The 1,879-nt window shown below is 46.1% G+C and overlaps 1 pseudogene; it reads left to right on the top strand.

Annotated features, from left to right (window-relative positions):
• The first annotated feature begins 1,019 nt into the window (after positions 1 to 1,019).
• On the top strand, positions 1,020 to 1,494 carry LOC102025911 (annotated as a pseudogene).
• Positions 1,495 to 1,879: the final 385 nt, after the last annotated feature.

The raw sequence follows: 1,879 nt of genomic DNA, 5'->3' as shown, positions 1-1,879 counted from the left end.
TATCACAGGGATGCGTCCTGAGGAAATGTCTTTCTTCCATATGCATTAAAATGTCACCAATGTTCACATTTGCATTGAGTCAGAGAAAGGTTATTTCCTGAATTGCCCTGGAGTAGTCATTCACAAGAGAACATTTAGCTTGTGTTTGTTAAGTACTAACCATGTGCCAGTAATTCTGCAAGGTCCTCACAAAACAATGAACAAAACAACAAAATACCCAGTTCCCGACCTCCACAAACAGAGGTAAATTTTGAGTAACCAAGGACATGGCTTGTCACGGGGTGAGTCAACTTTCTGTTTTTGTGACAAAATACCTGGCATAAACAACTTAGCAAAGGGAAGGTTATTTGGATCATGGTTTCACAGGGTTTGGTCCCTGGTCAGCCAGCTCCATGGCTTTTAGACCCTTGACTGGGGAAAGCCGTCACAGCAGAGGAGTGTGGTAAAGGAAAACTGCTCACCTAATGGCAGTCAGGAAGCAGAGAGGGAAGGAAAGTACCAGAGAGGAAAGGGCTGGGGACCAGCAATGTTCCCAAGCTCAGGAACTGTGTGACCCCTTTCTTCAGCTGACCCCAACTCTTCTTCCCATCACCTCCCAGTTATGGGATAAAATTTCGATCACACCAGCAGATTAGTGCATTAAGGAAATTATAAACTTCATGACTTAGGCATTTCCAGATTGAGTCTTTGATTCAGTGAGCATTTGTTTTGGGGGAAGGAGGAGTCATAGTCAGTCCTCATGACAGCACATGCAACAAAGAGAAAAACCCTCATATACAGGGGGGGAGGGGCTGAGTTCCAGTGATAGAACTCAGGGAGGCTAAGCAAGGGCTCTGAAGGGGAAGTAAGAAATCTGGTGGAGGAGTAGTACCACTGGATATGCAGTTCACTTTCTAGTTACACACTGGGCAGATTTCTAGCTACTGCAAACTTTCCATTGAATGGACAATGGAAAGCCAACAGCAACATTTTCACTGAGGTGCATGGACATCAAGGTAGTGTTCAGCCTTTTTACCAAGATGGCGCCAAAGGCAAAGAAGGAAGTTCCTGCCCCTCCCAAAGCTGAAGCCAAAGCCAAAGCTGTGAAGGCCAAGAAGGTGGTACTGAAAACCACCCACAGCCACAAAGAAAAGACCTACATTCCACTGTACCAAGACACTACAGCTCCGGAGGCAGCCCAAATACCCTCAGAAGAGCACTCCTGGGAGAAACAAGTGTGACCACTCTACCATCACTAAGTTCCCCCTGACCGCAGAGTCAGCCAGAAAGCAGGTAGAGGACAACAGTCCATTTGTGTTCGTTGTGGACATCAAAGCCAGCCAGCACCAGAGCCAACAGGCTGTGAAGAAGCTCTGCGGTGTTGACATGGCCAAGGGCAATTCTCTGATCAGCCCTGATGGAGAGAAGAAGGCATATGCTCTACTGGCTCCTGATTACAATGCTTTGGATATCAACAAAAAGTGCAGATTCTCTGGACTGAGTCCAGCTGGCTAATACTAAATACATATATTTTTTTTTTCACCATTAAAAACAAGTTTGTTCTCAGGCCTCCAGCAGTGAAGGGATTTTTGAGAGTCATGCTGATGAGAGGAAGCTGCATGCCCACCCACTGTTGAAACCTGTCCTTGCAGGTCCAGAGAAAAAGTGGAACAATCCTAAGGGCCTACTAAAACTCTTCAGTGAGTGTACCCTGGAGGAAACGTATCAGGAAAGGTAATGAGCTGGGAGTCACTCCACAGCCCCTAGTTCCAGCCTGAATCCACTTGAGCAACACTGTAACTTAGGAAACAGGACACACTCATTCTTTTCTTGTGCTTAATAATTTTTTAAGACAAGGATAACCACAGAGCAGGTGCCAGGAAGAGATCTCAGAGGCAAG

This window comes from Chinchilla lanigera, unplaced genomic scaffold (genome assembly GCF_000276665.1).
Source record: "Chinchilla lanigera isolate Chin_1 unplaced genomic scaffold, ChiLan1.0 scaffold00081, whole genome shotgun sequence".
In the NCBI taxonomy this organism is placed as follows: Eukaryota; Metazoa; Chordata; class Mammalia; order Rodentia; family Chinchillidae; genus Chinchilla; species Chinchilla lanigera.
Note: the sequence above shows the minus strand (reverse complement) of the source record. Positions and strands in the feature narration are given on the sequence as shown.